Source organism: Arvicanthis niloticus, chromosome 14 (assembly GCF_011762505.2).
Source record: "Arvicanthis niloticus isolate mArvNil1 chromosome 14, mArvNil1.pat.X, whole genome shotgun sequence".
Taxonomy (NCBI): domain Eukaryota; kingdom Metazoa; phylum Chordata; class Mammalia; order Rodentia; family Muridae; genus Arvicanthis; species Arvicanthis niloticus.
The window spans coordinates 47343134-47366001 of NC_047671.1; the positions used below are offsets into that span (position 1 = coordinate 47343134).

At 38.8% G+C, this 22868-nt stretch overlaps 1 protein-coding gene and 1 pseudogene across 1 annotated transcript in view; one reads left to right on the plus strand and one right to left on the minus strand.

The window, feature by feature from the left end:
• Nucleotides 1–22868, minus strand: part of Kctd16 (potassium channel tetramerization domain containing 16) — a 282724-nt gene that overhangs the window by 163412 nt on the left and 96444 nt on the right. The window lies entirely within an intron of this gene.
• On the plus strand, nucleotides 10310–10791 carry LOC117720226 (10 kDa heat shock protein, mitochondrial pseudogene; annotated as a pseudogene).

Genomic DNA, 22868 nt, shown 5'->3' on the forward strand with positions numbered 1-22868 from the left:
CACTGTGCGCAGCTGTGCTTGTACAAGTATATTAAGAGGAGTTCATGAGGCCAGCAAGATGGTTCAGGAGGTAAAGGCACTTATCTTGCAAGCCTGGTAACCTGCGTTTCTTCCTCAGAACCCACATAAGGTTGGAAGGAGAGAGCCAACTCCACAAAGTTGTCCTCTGATCACCATCCACAGGCTGTGGCACTCATGCTCCATACACATACCATGCACATGTGTCCACGCACGTGAGTGCACACACACACACACACACACACACACTATAATAATACTTAAATGATTAGAAAAAACAGTTACTCAACTAACATAAGAATATGCCTATTGTCAAATATTTTTAAGTAAAGCACATGTCAGAGTATCCACCATGTGTTGGTTCCAGCCTCAACATTCCCCACTCCAGAAATGAAAACCCATGGATATTCAAGTCCTTTAAAGATAGAGTAGCATTTGCAGGTAGTCTAGACACAGCCTTCTGTACACTCTGAATCATCTCTAGGTTACTTGGAATACCAAGTGTACTGTGAATTTAATTGCCCTTTATGAATAGTTGCTCTCCTGTGTTGCTTAGGCAATGATGATGAGAAAGATTCTGCACGTGTCCAGTAAAGATGCATTTTTCAAATGTTCTTAAGTCATTGTTGATTGAAACAGCAATTGCAGTGCCAATGAATGTAGAGGGGAGACTTAATAACCAAGAGAGGAAAACAAACAGATTCCTTTCTCATGTAATCCATCATATACACTCCACCCCACCCTACGTTTCAGTAAACAAGTAACATCATGTCACCTTGGTGACGAAGACATGGATGAAAGCCATACTCCAAATCAGAGTCTCAGGCTTCATCTTCTTTACCAAGCATTCGGACTACAACAAGGACAGCAGGTGAGACAACCTAAATCCTCATTTTGTGAGAAATTGCCCTTGCTGGAACTTTCATTACTCCCAAGACAGGGATGCTTTATCTCAATTCACTGCAGCTGAACATTCCCTGATATTCCAAAGAATCCATGTTTCTGATTCATCAAATACAAACTGAATGAAGAACAGAGGACTTCCACTCCATACAAATACTTTGGATCTTCCTAATAGCTATACTAGTGCCCAACATAGGTTAATGAATCTGATAATTAAATCTCATTTGCTCCAAAAATTAAATGAAAATGGAAGACATTATTCAGATAATTTCATTCTTTCACGTGTGTCTCAAAATAGAAAGCTTTGGGTCTAATATGAGACTTTGTAGTCAAATCCACTCTTACTGGCTGTGTGGTCCTAAATTCAATGACCTATTTAAGTATCAGCTTTTTGTTTGGAAAGGGTAGAAATGATCATGGCACTACCTCAATGAATGATAACAAAATAATATAATGTATACACAATACTACTCTTTGGACTTTTCATTGAGACAGTGCCTGTAGGTAATTGTGGCTGGGGAACCCAGGGTTCCTCCAGTTCTTGGTAGTTGGCTCTGGGTTCCTCCAGGCTGGAAGTTAGGCCCGGCTGCTGTGGCTCACTAGTTCCTCACTGCGCGGCCCCAAACACAGAAAGTCCTTGGGTTTCTGAACCGGGCTTATTGGCATGACGGATGGTGGATGGATCTGGATGCACCCCCCATAAAACCCAAGGCAGTCCTGAGTTAAATAGGGAGGGAAAGAGGGGGGAGGGGCTGGGGAGAAATGCTTAATTGGCTCCACCCTGAGGCCTGTTCATCACACCCTCTACCTTGCCCTACATGACTGAAGGGTGCAGGTTGAATGGAGATTAGACCTCCAGTCAGGAGCCTGGGTTCTGGGGACGTGGCCGGATACCCACAACCCAAGAACCGGGATACCCTTCCACAGCCTGACAAGTGCCAGGCATGATGTGGACTCATTAAATATAGCTATCACTGTTATTTCTATTATTGATGCAAATGCTTGTACTGTGATGGCTACTGAGTACAAAAGTAATCTGGGAGATTCAACATTCTGCATTGCTTACCATGTAGATCAATTTCAACATATAGACTTCCAGCTCATGACTATGAGGAGGTCATAATTATAAAAAATAAGTGAACATTACCTCCTGGTTTCCAAAGCAAGGAGTGTTACCAATTTATAAAATTTAAATACATCATTGAAATCATTAAGTTACAGTGAAAGTACTGATAAGAATCAATGATTCCTGTTATAGTTTTAATAAATTATCATTTCTCACTTCCTTTAAAATATTTGATCTACTCTATGATAACAAAAACTTAATGTATGCTTGATTTCTTATTATAGGTAATAATTAAAGCCCCAAGACCACTGTCATAAAACTGCTCAACTACAACTTAAGATGGTACAACCAGGCTACATTTGGCAGATTTATGCAGGTGAAAGATGAGATTTGGTGTGAATGGCTGCTTATGTCTTGTAGCAACAGAGAGATGCTACAAGAATATTACCTTTTAATGCTAATGTGTCTTTTTATGTTTGTGTATTTGGTATTTCTAGTTTTTTAAACATTTTTTTTAACGATACTGATTTTCCATATGTTTTCAACCACATAAAATAAGCCCTCCCAAGAAAATATACCTTCCCACCTCCAGCAGCAGTTCAAAGTCACGTGTTTTCAATTTATATCTCCACACTATAAAAATGACCCCAATCGGGGCTGTGACTGCACTGCAGTGCTTGTTGTATTTCTCCTTAACTCCTCTCATGCTCCTCTACCACAGTCTCATCAGGACCACTCTTGCCTCCCAGCCAGCACTTCTTTATCTGAGCTGCTGAGTGCAAGCACAGTCATTTAAAACTTCCTTTAAAAACTGCTTAAGAAAGATGCACCTGACAGTTCTTAAGAAACAAAACCATTTTCTCTCACCTTGTCAATTCCCCTAGCAGACTATTGACACTGTGTTTGCTAGTGTACTTGCAGAATATTTCAAATGCTGTGAGACACACTAGGAAAAGTGAGAAAAGGAGACTACTCTCACCGTTTTTGACATCCTCAGAGGACTTTGCCAACTATACATCATCCTATACTACTCTTTGCAGTAGACACTTCCTTCTTTCAAAAGAGTATAATGGTTAATCGTGATTGTCAACTTGATTACATTGAAGCATCCTCCTGTGAGATTGCTGCAATGCTCTTCTGTGTGAATCTCTGAAGACACTTCCAGAGTGGATTAGCTAAGGGAATATATCATAATCTTCAGCATCATCTAATAGACTGGAGCCCTGGGGGAAAAAAACAGAAATCCAACAGAAAGTTTCCTCCTTGGTTCAGTTTCCTGAATGCCACGCTGCTTGATAGGCTGCCTCCCCCAAAGTGATGGAGCGAAAAAATCAGAAACTGATCAAAAACAAATCTTTCCTCCCTGAAAATTTTGCTCAAGAATATTGTTACATCAGATATATTACTATCTACAGCAAACAACCTTAATAACAAAATACAACAAAAATTGTACTAACATGAACAAAGTTAAGAATCTCTTCTTCTATGTATGAGACCATAAACTATTCAGTTATTAGACTACATCAGTGCAACAAACTAAACTTAAATACTAAACTACCTAAATTATTAAAGTATTATAATTATTAACTTACTAACCAAGAATAAACTTAATGGGGAAAAAGTTTATTTGGCTTACAACTGCAGGTTCAACTTATTATGTTGGGAAAGCTATGGCAAGAGCTAAAATCATCCTATTCACATTGAAATGGGAAGAGTTCTGTTTTCTGTCACCTATCCCTTCTCACACCATTTAGGACCATCTGCCTAGGGAATTGTCCCACCCATAATGAACTAGGACTTCTTACCTCAATAAGCAATCAAGACAATCATCCACATACCAACCTGACCTAGATAATTATTCATCAAGACTTCATTCCCAGATGATTCTTAGTTGTGTCAAGTTGACAGTTAAAATTACCTAGCACAACTTGAGTTCCACACATACATACGGGCATCTCCAAAATTTCCCTGTGGCAAAGTTTTAGAAGCAGTAATGTGATTGGAAGCAGAGGTAGGGAGACTACCTTGAAGGTGTATTAGAAGTAAATTTTATTTTTAGTTTCAATTATTCAGTTGATCAGAGTGATAGGTACCAAGGAGGAAAAGCTACAAAGGAAGTAAGCATCTGTCCTAAAATGTTTGACTCAGCTGCTTCGCACAAGACACAGTGACATAGGATGTTGGAGACAGAAGCCTCAGGTCTCATCCCTGTCCACAGAGACAACCAAATGCACTTTCTATTTTCCTTTTCTTGGATTTGAGATGATTTGTTACACTCAAAATTCAAGAGATGGTTTCTGTGATTGAGAAAGCAAGGTGGCTGGCATCAGGGAAAATCTTTATGAACAGAAGCTGAATGATCTATAGCAAATGACTTTGATAATGTATAGGAGTTTTATAAGTTATTCAAAATGCACATTCATTGGGAAGTGCTTAGTAAAAAAAAAAAAAAAACAGAAACAAACTTTTCAAGATTTGTAAACTTTGTGGGACTATATATAGCCTATAGCTCAGTGGTAGAGTGTTTGCCTAGATACACAAAACCCTGTGATCAATCTCCAGCACTACAAAACTAAATACTAGGTTTGGTTTAGCCTGAAATATGTTGTGTAAGGATGATGACTGTCTTGATTGTCTGCTTCATTACATTAAAGCAGGTCTATGAGATTCACCAAATATTTTTTCTGGGTGAGTATACAAAGACAATCCCAACAACCAGCCTAGGCCAAGTTCTAAACCAGCCTGAGTTAGAGACCCTGTCTTAAGAAAGCAAAATGTTGGGTTTTTTTCTCCAAGATTTTCATTAGCTGTTGTATCAACAAAATTAGGGGTAATTTTCTAATATCTATATTTTCTGGATTAGAAAATAAAAACAGATATATAATACTTGTACAGTTTGTCAATGGTCTGTATTTTTATAAAATACCTCTCAGTGACTTTGACTGAATATTCTGCCTGACTCCATACACCACCATTAATATCCGTAGGTGTAGCTAACACTATCTTTGAACAGCAACATATTCTCTATGATGTAAAATATATCAAATCACTTTTCTTTCTAGATACTAACCTACTTAAATTATTAAGTTACTATAAATTAAGTTACGATATAATACAACTGTGTTCTTGTTTTATTTCTGCTTCTGTGATAAAATATCCTAACCCAAAAAGAAGTTAGAGAAGGAAAGGGTTTATTTGACCTGCAATTCCAGGTTATAGCCTATTATACCTAAAAATTACAAACTAAAATCATGCCAGGTAATTTTCAGTGGCTTTGGCATGTTGTTTGGGGTAGACAGTTCATTGTTAACCATTCCTGAATTTCTCAAAAATTTGTGGCTCCAATTAGAGGAAATATTGCGATGAACTTACATCTCTTTCTGTGCATCTCTTCCTACATCTGGAATTGTGCTTCCAGCATATATCCCAAAAGTAAAATTGGATCAAATGTTGGTCTTATTTCAAAGGACCTCAGACCTATGACCAAGACTCTTGTAGATGCCAAACACTTGCCAAGCAATAACTCACATACTCTTAAAAATAAACATCTTAAAACCATTATTGTACTCTAAAGTGGCAACTCTGAGAGATAACAGCTTCTCAAGAGTTTCCTGAAAACCCCAAAGAATGGTCTAGCCTCGCCTATACCTAACAGGAGGCTGACACAGAATTGCCACCACTGGCTTCAGTAGTAGGCCACCAGCAATGGCACTGGGAAATATATCCCATAGTGCCCTATAAAAAGGCCAGGCTACAGCACAGACATGAGAAGCTGTGTGCATTAGCAATGTGGAAGATGTACTTGTAACTCACTAGAACTGTCCAGTGGTGCTGAGAAGTACAGAGAGACAGGAACAAAACATGGAAGAAATGAACACCACCTCAAGGGCTGTCAGCCTGCTGCAGTTTAGAGTTTTAATTCTCATCCACTAACTGGGTTTTCTACAGCTACTTGTGGAAGTAGAAAAACATATAGCAACCTTAATGAGCTTAGCTCAAAGAGGAGTTCTTTTGTGGACCAGGTAAGCCAGGCATGAGCCAAACTTTAATATCTAATTTTCACTGTTAGGACAAATGATTTTTAAAAAGTGTTTTTCCTAACTTTAAACAAATAGATGAGAAAATTACATTGTTTTCATAAACTATAAAACCATTCCATAAATTGTGCTTTAAAAATACACAATAATATCATTTAAAAGAAAATAAACTGTCCTGTGTACAATTTTCCCTCCTTCCATTCTCCTCCCACTTTCTTCTGTTTCCACATTCCTCTGTTAAACCACAGAGATATAAATTCTTCCAAGCAAGGTTATCTCTCCACCTCTGGATTACCATTCCTCCAAATGCCTAATCTCTTTCAGGTTACTTTTGGGGGAGTCTCTTGAACACGAAGCTGGCACATGAGTTTTTAAAGAACCTATTGAATTACAGATTGACCGAATAAAATCATAATTTCTAGATTATGTCCTTGGTGTCTATTCTGCCATCTGTATCCGGACCTTCAGGGGATTGAGTACTAACATTTGAGCCCAAAACAGTTACAGAATTTAGTCTAGTCTTGGGACTCCAGTCATCACAATTACAAACTGTCTTGGCCCATTTCCCAATCTTGTAAGGCTTGGAAGACTAAAAATATTAACAGCCCATAAAGACTTCATTCAAAACATGCCAAAAATGTGTTACCACATTCCACCTCCTGGGTTTTATAAGCAATTGGCTTGACCTTGAATCTTCAGATTCATTCATTAATTCCCCCACATACCCCCCTCTGAGAAATTAGAGAACTCTAGGTCTCCAGATAGAGGATGCTACTCTGGATGGATAACTTCCTTCTTGGAACTTTAGGATGATGTATCAATTAAGTATGTGGGTATTCTGAAAGTACATAATGTGCTTTGGGCGGTTTGGCATAGAACTGTCCATTAAACCCAGCAGTAAAGGAGAAAGTATTGATTGCTTCTAGCATTTCACCTCCTCTCACTACTAATTAGTTTGTTGTTGGTTTTTTTTTTCCTCAGAAAAGGCAAAATGAAATGTGTTGCAAAATGTGACAGTTCATCATAGAAGAGGTGAACACTGAGGTGTGATTAGCCTACATTAGTACCCAGGCCCATTTACAGTCAGTTGAAGTTGGGCTCTGTCTTCTCATCTGTGACCTCCACGAAGCAGCTATCAACCTAACCACAAATTCTATGTCCTGAGAATTCGGTGAGATGTGTAATGACAGCTCAGCATTGAGTGGATGCACATGAAGAAGGAAAGAACTGTAATACACTGAACTCTTCTGCTCACCCAGTTTAATTTATCATTAGTTTCTTTTTCCTATTCTTCTTTGGCCCCATGATAGGTCTTCTTTTTTTATTATTGTGATATTAACACACACACACACACTTTTTAAGACACTGTCAATTAAACCATTCCATGAAAGAATTTGCCAAGACAACACATTGCTAAAAAAAAAAAAAAAAAAAAAAAAAAGTGTTTCCTGGTAAGGTGATGATGGCAGCCTAGAAAATCTAGATATCCCAAGAATTCAAAAAGCTCAGTCACAGAAATCAACACCTGCCCACCAGCCTCAGACAAGCTAAATTTTTCTTAGTCCAAATTAGAATCAGCCCACTGAGCCAACAAAATTCAAGTCAAAGAAGAGCAGCTACCCTTAGAGTGAACATTTACCTGACTGGTTGGCGGTAGCCATTTCCAGTGCTTCGTGTGAGGCTGTGATTTTGAGGTGTCCTGGTTACAAGGCAGAATGTGAGCATGTATTTTAAGCATGCTGATGGGATGGGGTGCTGTTTTAGAAGGGCTAGCAGAGCAAATCCAACTGTAATTGTGGAGCCTAACCTTCCCTTCTAGATAGTAGATGGCTTGCTCTGGTTCCCACCTAAGCCCCCCTATCTCGTAGTTTCCTCTTTACACCAACAGCTATACAACAATGAGCTGGTAAGATAAGAAGAGGCTGTTTAAGAGGCCAAGCCAGGCAGACTATCTCTCAGAGTGATTTATGTTCCAGTTAGCAATCGACTGTTCTTTCTTTAATATGGCAAATGCATCCAACACGTTACCATTTTTAAGCTATTGCATGTCTGAGGCAAGATTAGCTATAGACCTTAATCCTTAATGACACATGTGGGCTTTGAACCTCCCCGAAGCTCTGTTCTGTAACCTTCTTGGCTAGGAACTGGGGGGGAAAGTTGGTAGCAGCTGCAGTAGCAGCAGCATTTATGACAGGGTCTAGTGCATGAATAGCCTCCGCGTGTGTTAAGTCTCTATAATAGAAAGGCTACTTAATCCAGCCGATTCAGTATTGCTTTATTGAGGTCCTGGGGATGACAATCTAAACTGGCATCCTTTGAATTAGAAATGGGGTCAGCTTGTACTATTCACAAACTGTAAATCTGGGGGGAAATTTAAACTTAAAGTTCTATACTAGACTATATAAAGTTATATACTAGACTACTAAATGAACAATGTGATCTGGGGGTGTAGCTCAGTGGCATACATGTCTAGGATGGATAAGAGCCTAGATTCAATATCCAGCACACACACACACACACACACACACACACACACACACACACACCACGTGCAGAGCGGTTGGCAAGAATAATTATGAGGGAGGAGGAAAAAAGAAAAATCCAAGATTTTATTTCAAAATGCAGATTGAAGATCCCCCATCTAACAATCTGAAATCCAAAATGTTAAAATTTATAAAAAATTAGAAAGAAAAAACTTTTGGAATGCTGACATAATATCATAAGTAGAAAATTTCTTAGTATAAAAACTTATTTCGTACAGAATTATTTAAAATATAGTATGAAATGTCTCCAAGCTGTGGTAGCATGTATATATAAAACATAAGTGAATTTTGCATTTAGCCTTGTATCCCAATGCCTGAAATAGCTCCTTATGTACATTCAAATATTGTAACACTCACTCCAAACACACACCAAATCCAAAGTCCAAATATATTTCTGATCCCAGGTATAACAGATAAAGGATGCTAAGCCTAGTAAAAAGTTGGCAACCATTTCAGGATATTAGAATTACTTGTCAAAAAAAAAAAAAAAACAAAACAAAAAAACCCAGGCAGTGGTGGCCCATGCCTTTAATCCCAGCACTTGGGAGGCAGAGGCAGGTGGATCTCTGAGTTCAAGGCCAGCCTGGTCTACAGAGTGAGTTCCAGGACAGCCAGGGCTATACAGAGAAACCCTGTCTCGAAAAACCAAAAAAAAAAAAAAAAAAAAAAAAAAAAAAAAAAAAAAAAAAAAAAAAAAAAAAAAAATCAGAAAGGAGAAAAGCTTTCTTTGGTTCTGGTATGTTAAAAATAGTGTTGGGTTGAATGGTTTGCTTGCAACACATCAAAGACATTCCAAAAAGAAGACACTGATCTCAGATGGAATAGGCTCATAAAAAGCAATGGGTCTGACCCTGGGTATCAGTGGGGTTAAAAGGCAGGACTCATTAATGCTAACAGCTGGCCTTGCAATCCCAGCAAAGCTGTCCTAGCCCAAGTCAATCAGAAAATTAAGGAAGTAATGTGCACCATTCAGGGCAAAGAGTCCTTATAGGTTTATCTATTTAGTCACTGCAAGGCCAACAGGAATAATAGCATCACCACTGGCATTTGGCCCATAAAGGAGGGTGTGAACCTAGAACACAACTCTCGCAGTGGCTGCAGAGGGGAACAGAACAAGGAAAAGATTCCCAGTGCCTACTGTTGGTGTGGAGTGGGAAAGGAAGAAATGGTGATGGTTTTGGTAGGTTCTTCTATCACCAGTCAGAACTTCAAAATCACTGTGGTTTTGTCTTGCCTGAAGTTTCTATTCTAACCAAGAATACAGAAGTGATTTAGAAGCACTGATGAGCTGCTGCAGGGTAACTCACAGCACATCCAGTGACAAACTCCTAAAAGGAAAGACAAGAGCTACAGAAGTCTGTACAATTATCACCTATTGTTGCTGTAGATGATGATGATGATGTGATGATGATGATGTGATGATGATGATGGTGTGATGGTGATAGTAGCATCTTTCCATAAATGGTTAGTTTGTAATAAATCCTATTGTTCTCGGAGCTACCTTGACTGTCCTTATTCATCTCTTATTTTACAATAGGCAAACACTGTAGACCATATGCCTTAAACAAGAGTATTTTTGCCCAAATGCAATTTGCAAAGGTTGGTTTCTTCGAAGACTTGTACCTGGCCTACAGAAAATCTTGTTCTTTCTTATCTACACAGGGATTGTCTTCAGTGTGAATGAACCCCTGATTTCTTTGTGTTCAAATGTCTTCTTAGAAAGACACTAGTTGAGGACTCTCCTTGCATCTGCCGCCCGAGTCCAGAGTCCAGAGCTGTGGTGGCACAAGTCATGGCTGGACAAGCTTTTAGGAAGTTTCTTCCGCTCTTTGAAAGAGTATTGGTTGAAAGGAGTGCCGCTGAAACTGTAACCAAAGGTGGCATTATGCTTCCAGAAAAGTCTCAAGGAAAAGTATTGCAGGCAACGGTCATGGCTGTGGGATCAGGCAGGAAAGGAAAGGGTGGAGAGATTAAGCCTGTCAGTGTGAAAGTTGGAGATAAAGTTCTACTCCCAGAATATGGAGGCACCAAAGTAGTTCTAGATGACAAAGATTATTTCTTATTTAGAGATGGTGACATTCTTGGAAAGTATGTCGACTGAAATCACTGTTGAAATGGTGTCACATGAAACTGCCCATTCCACTGAAGTTCTGAACTATTTCATCATGTAAGTAATTTCCATGCCTCCCTTTTATAATAAAGGGATGATGCCTAAACTGACAAAAAGAAAGAAAGAAAGACACTAATCCACTTGAATTAGAGCCTATCCTGATACCTCATTTTAACTCATTTCTTCAAAGGCCATCTGTAAACAAAGTCATATTCTGTGTCAATGTGTTAGGGCTCGAGTGTACAAACATTTTAGAACACCATCTAGCTCACGTGGCCCCGTTGGTTTGTAGCTCTTCCAACCGTCCACATCCCAATGACTTCACACCCACTCCCTGGAATGATTGGCTGGATGGGGTTGAACCCTTGACCCAATTTAGACATCATAGAATCTCTCCCGCAAATTTGGGATAGAGCCAAAAGAGATGGTCCATCATCTCAATCTCTTGCTCTGAGGAAGTCTAAATGGGAGTTTCCTACATGTCTGATAACTCAGAAAGTTCAAGGCAATAGAAAAAATGAGGGCAAGTTAGCCAGGAGAGTAAAGCTCAGAGGAAGAAAAAAGAATTTGATGCTTTCAGTGCCTTCAAAGTTTCTGCTTTTAATACTCCCTAAGAACTGTTCTGTGAAATCTCTCCCTCTTCTGATTAAAGAATGTACCCCACAAAGTAGCTGAGGATGAGCACAGAGATAAGGATGTTGGTGTCAGGGCAGTCACAAGCCTAGCTTCTCAGCCATCCCATCTAATTGTGAGAGTAAACAGAGCCACTCTTTACCTCTGTTATACATAATTATTAAGTAAGACCAAAGCATCTTGCTGTACACCATTCTAGCATTTCAACACCCAGAGTGTTTCCAATGTGCGGTCAAATCTCCATGGCTTTCAATGAAGCCCATTTGTTTCAGCTTCTTTCACTTACAGTAAAGTAGACATAGCTTTACACTTTCCTATGAAAGCATCCTGACATTTGGGGATGTGTTGTGCAGCTATTTCCACTAAGTTGAAACATTCTCTCCTATGGTAAGAAGAGAGACTCATGAGATCCAAGAAGTAAACAAAACTTTCAAGGCTCAGAAATTTTAAGAAACTGAGAACAGTCCCAAGCTCTTTCTCCAGTAAAAGCACCAAATAATTGCTAAGAAAAGGAGCCTCCCTGGTTACCCATGACACAACTGGGTGAGCTTTTCAGTGATGCAGCTTCCTGGGACTCTTTTCAGTGATGCACGCTCCTGTAACTAAGGGCAGTAAACACAGTAGTAATTCAGGAAGCTAGACTTGGATGGAATCATTTCTTTGGTCTATTGTCATTTCACTTTTGGGGGTGAATTTGTTCACATCTCCGTAAGGCAGGGAAGTCACACAGCAAGAGTGACTAAGCCACACTCTCCCTTCTCTTCCCCAGCCCTATCAGTTCACATGACTTTGTGCATCTCCTCAAAAGAAAGCATTTTCTTCTCTGTAAGCCCTGGTGCATCCAAGAGGCTCCATACCCATCCGTCCTTACTGAGCACGTCTGGACTGCCTCATAATGAGGGTCAGACCAAAGCTGAGCATGGTGGAGAGAGGACACCTAAGGCTGTGCAGTACATTTGTCCTGTCCCATTTGGAGACAGCTGTGTCCTGCTTCCCTCGCAGCAATGTTGCCCATGGGCATTATTCATATGAAGCATGTTTCTAACTGTAGTCTCTTGGTCCTTTGGGTTGTTCTGCCTAAACTAAGTTCATCTCTACCTCCTTTAAATTATTACTTTGTTTTGTTGTTCTTCAGTCTACGATATTGAAGTTTATTGAAGGTATTTCATCCTCCACTTCTATTGCAATATCATTTTAGACTCATGTAATTGATACCCAAATGGGAGGAGTTTAAATGACATCACATGGTACACTGATAGCTGGGCCCACTCTTATATTTACTGTGAGACGGTATTTTAAAGCAAGCTTTAACTGCCATAGTACCCTGGTCCGGGTTGTCATTGCACTCTCCACTTGCCACAAATTTAATGCCAGTCTGCTCCCTTGCATTCTCTTTCTAGGTTTCTAAGGATATTTAAGTTTAAATTTCTGTATTTAACCACCTCATATGAAATAGACGATGTGAGCTGGAGAGATATAGTTTCTTCAAAGTCAAAGAAACAATGCCCAATCTGGATCTCATCATATGCCCTAATCTGGTCCACATCATTCCATCTATAGAGTGGAAAAAGAATTCATCCCAGAGGCTTGTATATATTACAAATGATATTTGTAATGACCCCAGAGTGAAGCATAAGTTACTGCATGGTCATGAACCCAATAAACTTGCTTATGTTTGAAACCTTTAGAAGCTTGTTAACATTGCCACTGCTCTCTTGTGACAAAAAGCCTGGCCTTCCATTTTCACCCCTGAACAATTTCTCAGTATCTAGTAGTCTCAGAGAATCTTAAAAGTGGCAGAACTGATTTTGTTGTTTTTTGGTTTGGGGGGGTTGTTTTTGTTTTTGTTGTTTTTGTAGCAATCTTCAAGAGATCTAACCTAGCCTATACTATTGGCCTACAAAGTTTTTCATCTTTTCTATCATACAAGAGAAAAATAATCACTTCCAAGGCTTAGTTTACCAACAGTTATTTGAAACTCACAGGACTTTCATGGACTAGTAGAGATCCAATTTGCAGGGAAAATAATGAGTTAACTCTAGAAGGCCAGGCACTTAGATATATGGAGAGTGTGCTTAGCTGTGCTGACCTTGACCTTCATCAAGGTTGTCAATGACCACCAAACCACACGCTTTCGGAAGGTAGGCTACAATGTTCTAATGATGCCAATTATATAACCAAATAAGATCTACAACAAAATAAAGGAAAGACCAAATGAATGACCAATAAGGATAAGCAGATTTCTCTTACAATATAAAAACAATTTTAATATTCCACAGCATCCTGCTACACATTCTACAGGCTGCATTTCTATCCCCTGGAATAGCTATCCCCAAAACAGCCAAATTAATAAACAAAAGAAAGAAAGAAAAGAAAAAGGTAAAAGAATGAAGACATAATTGGTGGGTAACCTTTTAATCAATCTTTCTGTATTAAATTATACAAAGTATTCTATCCTTCCATCCTATATAACCATGGAGTCGACCTGTATATTAATCTAAAATGCATCTTATAGATCAGAGCAACAGATATTACTGGAGATGTGAATTTTGAACCTAGAATCGGGAACATGGGTTCTTAAATAGTTAAGTTATCTTTTCTTTGATACTGTATTTAAAATTCAATAATAAATATTCAGAAAGCTAGAAGTCAGTTAATCTGTTTCTATCCAGAAAAAAAAAATCAGTGGGTGAAGATTGTGAATTTGTTAACAGGTCCAGAAATAGTCTGGGGATAACTGAAGCTGCAACCCACAAACACAGCCATGCTGTAAGTGCACACAAAGTTCTTCTACACCAAGCATACAACCCAGCACATAGACAAAGGTCTCTTTTGCTTCCTACCATAAAATTCCTATGGTTCTGTCATTCATATCCCATTTCATTCAGATACATTTATAACCCCTACTGTAACTGTGCACACTGTTCTTTTCAACTCAGGACTCTGTTTTTCTCCTTTCTGCTTTTCTTCCTTTGACTTATTTATTCTCTCTGAACCCTCTCCAGGATCCTTCAGAACATGCTACCCTAGCCAGTTTCAAACCATGCATCATCCTGTATCATTCCTATGTGTCTGTACTTTTTATATTTGGAAGCAAAACATAATATGGACTGAAGTTCCCTTGACTCCAGCCTTTGCACTTGAACAGACAACTATACTCTGAGCTGTACTATCCTGCACTATCCATGTGTTTGGATAGTGAGCATTGGTGTAAAAGCTAAATGAAAACACACTGCCACATAGTAATTGAATAAGTGAAATAGAACCAACAGAAACAAAATTGAATTAAATAAAACAGAAAATTATATTTAATGGTGCTTTTGAGATTTCTCACTCCCACCCACATGAACCCTAAAAATACCTAAAACTCCAACTAGTATGTAGAAGATCCCAAAAAGATAAGCTTTCTGGTGTGTTAACTGCTTAAAAGAAGCATCAAGATAGATTTCTTCATAGAGTGATTCTTGAAGTTGTGATTTCCACAGCATTAAAAATGAGAGAACCTTATCCATGATTCCCTGAATAATGGCACAGGGGTTCACAGGGTCCAGACCACGTTGTACACAAATGTCTGAGCATCTATTGTGCATGTACACTTCTTCAGGAAGCAAAGGGGAAAGATATAAGCAGAACATAAAGGATATTTAACACTCCTACATTTAAGGATTCACCATCTTACTAGGTATTGTACATGCCTTAATCTTAGCATTTGGGAGGCTGAAATGAGGGAATCACTACTTCAATCCGGCTGTGTATCAAAATTAAACAAATAAAAAAACAGGCTGGGGATATATAGGTTACTTTAGCATGGATGAAGCTCTAGGTTTAATCTTTAGTATTGAAATCAGCATTACTCGTCTGATCTGCATATATAGCTTAAAATATTTCTTTATAAAACTAGGATTTCTTTGAGAATTTTGTATGATGGGAGTTAAATTTATTTAGTTTTATGTATATGAGTAGTTTGCCCATATTGTATATGGTCACTATATGCATACCTGCTGCCTACAGACTTGAGACAATATTAGATTCCCTAGGAGTGGAGTTGTGGACCACCATGTAGTTAGAGGCTGGGCAGCTTACCATGTCCTCTGCAAGAAAGAGAAGTGGTTTTAACTGCTGAGCCATCTCTCCCCTCTCCAGACCCCTAACACAGTGTATTCTGACCGTGTTTATTCCTGCTTTTCCTCACTACCCAGATTTATGTTCTTCTTTTAAAAACCCATCTAGTCTAATTTGTGCTGTTCTATTTCTTGGATATGTGGCTTTCCGGTGGAGTGTGGTTTACTTACCAGGGGCTACAGTCTTAAAAACCAATTCTCCTTCGCACAGCATTTATCATCGATGTATTGCCTATAGCTTTTTAGATCGAGCATAGGGCACCATGCTCACCTCCCTTTCTATGTTGGGATTTTTGTCCAGCTTGAGCTTCCATAGGTCTTGGGCATGTTTTTATTATGTCCATGAGTTCATATGTGTCGCTGCTATTCTGTATACAGAAGACACTATTTCCTTTCGGTCATTCACTGCCTCTGGATTTTACAGTCTCTCTGCTCTCTATTCTACAGTGATCCCTGAGGCTATGGAAGAGTAGGTGCGATACCTGCTTTAGAGCTGAGTATTCTACAGCTTCATTCTCTGCCCCTTGGCATGCTGTGTAATTCTTTGTTAAACGCCATCTACTGAATACAGAAGCTTCTCTTATAAGAGTTGAGAGATGCGTTAATTTACAGATATAACAATAACCCATTAGTAGTCAGCTTAGATGATCATTTAGCAGAATAATAGTACTATATTCTCTCCAGTGCCTCTAACTTATCTAGCCACAGATTCCTGGTCAGATAACAGTGCCAAGTATGGCTTCATTTGTGGAGTGCGGCTTAAATTCAACAATGAAATGCTTGGGTGGTCCCATGATGTCCTTGCCAGTATTGCATCAGTAGGCATGGCTTTCCAGTCCAGTTGTTATTGTCCTGATAAGGTCTACAGCTGGTTAAGATTGATGACTATCATTCTGCTCTGATAGTATTCATAGCACCTTCTAGTATACTAAAGCTAGCCAGTAGGGATGAAGCTTCCATGTGAATACCAGCTTGATTTCCAAATGATCTCTGAATCAAGTATGTTGTGTATTCAACAGTAGGCTTGTATCTTCAAATTCTGGATAGTAACCGATACCATTAACAACAGTAATGTTTTGAAGTAACTAATTCCTGGCACTGAGATGTTTTTAAAATTTATCAGCATGTGGTATCTAATAGGGGCATTGTTTATCATTATAGGCTAACTTCATTTTAACACTTTGCAATATATACATGTGTATAAGTGAATTCCATAGATGATAGATAGATAGATAGATAGATAGATAGATAGATAAAAGATAGAAAGATAGGGAGATAAATAGATGATAGATAGATAGATAGATAGATAGATAGATAGATAGATGATAGATACATAGATGATAGATAAATAGATGATAGATAGATAGATGATAGATACATAGATGATAGATAGATAGATGATAGATAGATAGATGATAGATAGATAGATAGATAGATAGATAGATAGGAACTTCTTTACTAATATGTTTTCATATGAGTTTTTAAAAAGTCTTTAGTGTTATCTATGTATTCCCTTCTGTACCTCCAACCTCAGTTTAAGCCCTCCTGTTCTATTATTTTTCCTAGGCCTTTTGTACTACTTCGTTGTATCTCCTTTCTCTTAATGACACCATCACCATGTACCAGTAACTACTTTCCTGACCTCTATGCCTATAGCAAATGATGTCTGAAAAAAAATTTTAACTTCATTATGTGTAGTCACTTTGGAGTTCAACTCCATGGGATCTCTATTCAATTGTATCTCTACTTATAATCTTTCTTACTGTTGGTATCCAGAGCCAGCTTGGCAAACCCTCAGGAATGTCACAGATAGGTGACATCTGTTGCCATGACAACCCTACATACCTTCTTAGAACCCACTCCTTATACTCACCTGTGAACATTCTAGTTACAGCCTAGATAAAAGGCAAACCTTTTCCCACTTTCAACCTCTTTTTCCCTTGTCTTTTTCTCTCTCCTCTTTGTCCCTGTTCTTTCTTAATAAAACCTCTGCCACATGGAACTGCTGTGGCCTGGTGTGGTCTACCAGACGCAAGCCACCATTCCAACACAACACTTACTGTCTTTAGAGAAAAAATAGATGTCTAATTTCTATAGAACTTAATTCAAGGCCCTCTATAATCTTACAGGCTCTATCTTCCTGGATCCTCTCGCATCCTCCTATAATGCACTTTAAATTGTTTTCCATTCCCTGAATCAGCCTTACTGGGCATCCCAGTGGGAATGTACCCTTCTTTCATTATTCTGTCCCACCTCTACTTAGTACCTAGGACAGGCACCTCCTAGTGTAAAGTCTTTATGATCATTTCTTCTGTTTCACTCAGTCTTATTGTTTTATGGCTGCATCAACCCCACCCCCCACCCCACCCCGTGTCAGATCTTCACTAATAGGATGTCTCTCCTTTACCTCACATCCTCTGAAATTACCATCCTATCGGTGATGAGTTAGATGATCAGTAAGTATTTATTGCAGACTTTAATGTACAGAGTCAATTATAGCTTGTATATTACATTGCAAAATGTCTTGCGGATTACAGAATGCTTCCTGCCACATTATCTCAGTGAAATAGGAGAAAGTAATTCATGCTCATTTAATATTACAAGTGACACACTCTAAAACCAGGGTGCTCTAATTAGCAGTAACATTCAGGGAAGGTTATAAAAATGGGGGAGAAAACTATCCTGGGCCCATGGGGGCTCACAGAGACTGCACTACCAAGGAAAAGACATGCAGGGGCTGGACCCAGGACCCCTACACCTTTGTAGCAGATAAGCAGCTTGGTCTTTATGTGGGTCCCCTAACAACTGGAGCAGAGGCTGAGTCTGATTCAGGTGCCTGCCATTGAATCCTCTTTTTTCCTAACTGAACTACCTGGTTGGGCCTACTATGACTGGATGTCTCAAGGTGAGGTCGTATCCAAGGGGGGCTCCCACTTTTCTAAAAAGAAGAGAATTGGGGTGATGGGCAAAGGGATTTGAAAGGGTGGAAATGAAAGGAGAGGAGGGACTGGGAGATGATTGGGATAGAAAATAAATTAATTAACTAATGGGGGAGAAGATGGTGAAGACTTGAAAGATGATGAGGAAATATATTTTTGGTACCAAATTAAAAAACATCCTGATCTGTGTTTACAAAAATATAACTAGCTAGATCAGAACCCCAAGAGACTGACCTCCCGGTGCCTTCCTGAACAAGTCTCGATGTTTTATGATTTGATGCCCCTTCCCTTTGGGATTTGGAGAACTACCACAGCTTCTGCTAGGGTCACATCCGAGTGATGTAAAATGACTCCATTACAGACAACCTTAGTCAGCACGTTCGACTGCTTTAACAGCTGCATTGATCATGAAACAATCTGCATTGATTTCTAAGTTAGCCAACCATAAATGATTACTGATGAAATTTTCTGGGCTAGCATGACTTCATTTCTTAATGTATAACAAACAAAACTAAATTTTGTTCATGTAATAATATTATATACTCTTAAATTTTTCTTGTAACACAGATTGATAAACATTGTACATGATGCAATTTTAACTTTGTATGTTTTATTTTAAACATGCTCTCTTCTCACTTAGTTTTCTTTCCTATACTCTCTCATTACTTTATAATATTCTAATCTACTTCAGATGTGTATCTAAAATTGTAAGTCATTGAATTTGTCTCTAAAAAGTGAAATAATAACATTTGTTCTCCAATATTCGTGAGTTAAGGCAAAGTAGGACATATTTTATCTTTCAGTAGAAAAATCTATTAACCCAAACAACCAGTGACATATGAATGCGTTGATCCCAGAACATGGTCATACCGAAATACATTCCTATTTAATAATGATTTTTCCAATGCCACTAGCCATAAGCATGTAGACATACTCTAGCAACATGTTAGAAAGGCCCAATGATATAACAGTTACCATCCACTGTATGACTTCAATCAAATTACGTAACCTTTTAAAAGGCTTACCTTAGCAATAACCTGAGAATTATAGTAATGATAGTCATGTCAATATTATAGACTGAGTAGAATAGCCCACAAAGGCACAATTAGAAATATCACTCTCAAAGTAGAGAGCACTGACTGACTTATTTCTGCAATTAAATGTCTGTCTAGGTGCTTTTCTTCAGATGATACACAAAGACCTGAAGTGATAAAAATTAATGGTGGATAGAGCTGATTCTCCTTTCAGAGCTAGAGGACAATTTGCACTGTTAGAAAAGTATAGAAAGGAAACTGGAATCCAATCGGGGCGACCACTAATATTCATAGCATTAATACGTAGTACAAACAGGGGTTGAGAGCCCTGTGTCACCATTACCCACAGGCAGGGCAAAGCGAAAACTTTCTGGAGAAAGACAAAAAAAAAAAAAAAAAAAAAATGGACTGTGTTGAAAATTGGTGTGACCCTTTCCTTCCTTGAAAATTTCACAAACATTTTTGCCTAAGTTGTTAGTTTAGGTGTTGTTCTGGTGAACAACGCTGTTAGCAATGTGTACTGGGTCCTCATGAGCAGAAAATTACCCTTATTTCCATTCTCAACCTCACTGGGAAAGGGTCAGGGTCCAGTTCTGAAGGTTTTGTGTTAGTACCCGTCTGTTTAAAATTCTAGGCATGCTTTGATGCACTGTGCTGCGCACTTACATTATCACACTGTACTATCCTGACAATGGGGAATCTGTCTCTAGGGCTGTGTCCCATAGGGATCTTCTTGCTCATTGCAGGCAGAAGCAATCTCTCAGCATAAAAACAGGAAATACCTTCTACAGACACTCAGTGCCTGTGTCTGCCTGGCTTCTGGACCTGCTGCATGACACCCAGAGAAGTAAACTAAAGATATGCATTTTATAGAACTTCTGTCCATACTAAAATGTGTCTCATTGAAGCAAGTTTCTTCATTATATGTTCGGTATGCCTGGATATGGTGTCCAAACTTCTGCAGACAATTTTGAGCCAGGAATGTAAAAAGATAGAAAGCATAGGATTTTCAACTGCCTCCCTCAAACCAACCCTGGGTTGCCACTGTCTCCAGACTTCTTAGAGCTAACAAACACCTATTGTTTAAGCATATTTGGATCAGGATATCTCTTCCTTGCAGTGAAGGCATTTTCACTGTTGTGACATTTAAATCTAAAGTATATGCCATTGTTCTTTATGCAGCAATAAGAATGCTACCAACAGGTTTTTTTTTTTTTTTTTTTGAAGAAAAGTAAGTTAGTAAATGACTGAACTAGAGTCAGTAAAAGTATTCATTTGATGATAACAACGCCTCACAGGCTGTTGTCCATGAGGTCATTTCCATTTTATTATTTTTAAATGTCTTCTGTGGATGGGCAACATGAAACCACATAAGTTACAGAAACCATGTCTCAAGGAGCAGGAGCAAATTCATGTCAGTTATGCCAGTATCCCATCCATCTGTCTTTCATTGACTCTTGAATGCAAGAATATGGAGATCATCATACACACACACACATAGACACACACACATAGACACACACACACATACATGCGCGTGCATGCGTGCAGGCGTTACTCTACATTTTTCAGAAGAAAGAAACTCATTTGGGATTTGTGTGCAGAAACAAATGGTGAGAGAAGAGAAAGCCAGGAGGAAAGTAAACATCAAAAGGTGAGAAGCACTCCTTTAGCTTATTCTGTCTCAACCTTAACTTATTTCTCAAAACATTTGCTTCTAAAGAAATTCTCCTTTTCCATTTGTGAGTACTTGTGTTTTGTTTTGCTGCCAAGCAAGCCAAATGCTCCAGAGGATAGAGAATTCTCCAGCTGGTTAGTTACAGCAGTTTACAAGTCAGGTACATAGAGTGGAATAAAATTCTCCAAAGAATGGTTGCCTTTCTGAAAGACTTCTACAGTACAGACAAAGTTTTTAAAGTTTGCTTTTTTTATTAGATCAGAAGAATATTCCTACTTTTCTAATCCATTGCCCTTTCAAGAACCAAAAGACAAGGGGTAGACAATTGCCATAGTGCTGGCTTCTGACACAGCCTCTCTACACTCACAGCTCCCAACTTCATCTGCTCATTTGCTCAGCTGAAAAATTCTGCCATCTGTAACAGATTCTATTGATGGGCCCACAAATCTACCAAGACCTCTTCTGATGTTTTCTGAGCTCTTTCTACTTTGGTGTATTTTCCCTCCAACTCTGGGATCCACCCCAGCACTGTTTTTTTGGAGACATTTCTGTAGGCTGCTAAAATGAAGGAGCAGAGTCTAGAAGACTATGAAATTCTAGAAGTTTATGAGTTATGTGTTTGTTTTCTGTTGCCACCATAACATTATCACAATGGCTTGATTTAATGACTGGAAAGAATGAATCTTTATTAACTAAATGTTGTGTAGATCAGAAGCTGGGCACGGATCTCACTAGGTGTTTCCAGATAATTATCACTTTTGGAAATGGTGAGAAATGAGAAATGTCCCATTCTTTTGCCTTTTCTTAAATTCTCTAGGTATTGCACATCTATAGCCTTTTGGCTTCTTCTCACCACTCAGAGTCATTGAAGATAGTTCTCCAGCCCCATCTAAGTAAGGAACAGTATCTTTCTGAGCCCAGGGAAAATTCTTCTATATCCAATTACTTCCATGGCTGTTAGACAATCTAGATCACCCAAGATACTTGCCTGGCCTAATGATCCATACTCCTAACAACATCTGCACAGTGGCTGTTAACATGTAAGATATTTACAGGTTCCAAGACTAAGGCATAGATATTCTGGATTCTGGGATGGTACTACTCTGCCTACCATAGTCACCCATACTAGCCCTTAATCACTGGCTGACATGTACCAAGGTATGAAAATCTTTGTATCCTTAAGACTGATCTAAGGAGTATTTGTCCTCCAGGGTGTTCTGAAGAATCAAGTTGTCCCCACTAGCATGCATCAATCCTACCTTTGCCTGGTCATTTCTGGTGTCTTGTACTGCTCGCTATGATCCTTACTAGTCTCTACTGGGAGAACTTCTAAAATGATGGACACAAATTCTCTGCCACCCAAGACTACCCAAGAGTCTTATGAACACCAGACAGTATTGAGGTACTGGAGCTAATCAAGAGCAGCCAACAGTAGATGTTGATGATGATGATGATGATGATGATGATGATGATGATGTGTATGTTCTACTGGGCCCTTTGTAAAGATCTAACAACTTGCTGAATCACTATGCTTAACTAATAGTGGTTAATTTACATAAATTTACAATTATTATCTCCCATTAATGAGGGAGTTATCCCTGCACATGGTTTATGGCTTAGTGGGAAAAGTGGTATAAAAGCATGGGGACCTGAGTTCCATCGTAAGCATGCAAATAATTTGGATATAATGACACATGGTTATATACATAGCTCTGGGAGGGCAGAGACAGGTGGATCCTGAGTATTTGCTACCAAGAAGTTCAGCTGAAATGGAGAGTGACTCTGG